We start from the raw sequence: 254 nt of genomic DNA on the forward strand, positions 1-254 counted from the left end.
TATATTATATTATATTATATTATATTAATTATATTATATTATATTTGTTGTTGTTGTTGTTATCAAATAAAAATTATAAAAACACTAAATAAAAACTAAATAAGAAAAATTACTATTGTAATATTTTATTGTAAAATAAAAATCAAGTATTTAAAAAAATATATAATAATTTTATTTAGCATTACAGCTGTAATATTACAATACAAATATTTATAGCCGTCTTAATTTCTTCATTTTCAAATGTTTAACCACTG

General features: G+C 14.2%; 1 protein-coding gene across 1 annotated transcript in view; it reads left to right on the top strand.

Annotated features, from left to right (window-relative positions):
* Positions 1-254, top strand: part of LOC107720849 (protein very KIND-like) — a 66,491-nt gene that overhangs the window by 63,033 nt on the left and 3,204 nt on the right. The gene's annotated exons all lie outside the window — the stretch shown is intronic.

Source organism: Sinocyclocheilus rhinocerous, unplaced genomic scaffold (genome assembly GCF_001515625.1).
Source record: "Sinocyclocheilus rhinocerous isolate Xijiao unplaced genomic scaffold, SAMN03320098_v1.1 scaffold5941, whole genome shotgun sequence".
Classification (NCBI taxonomy): domain Eukaryota; kingdom Metazoa; phylum Chordata; class Actinopteri; order Cypriniformes; family Cyprinidae; genus Sinocyclocheilus; species Sinocyclocheilus rhinocerous.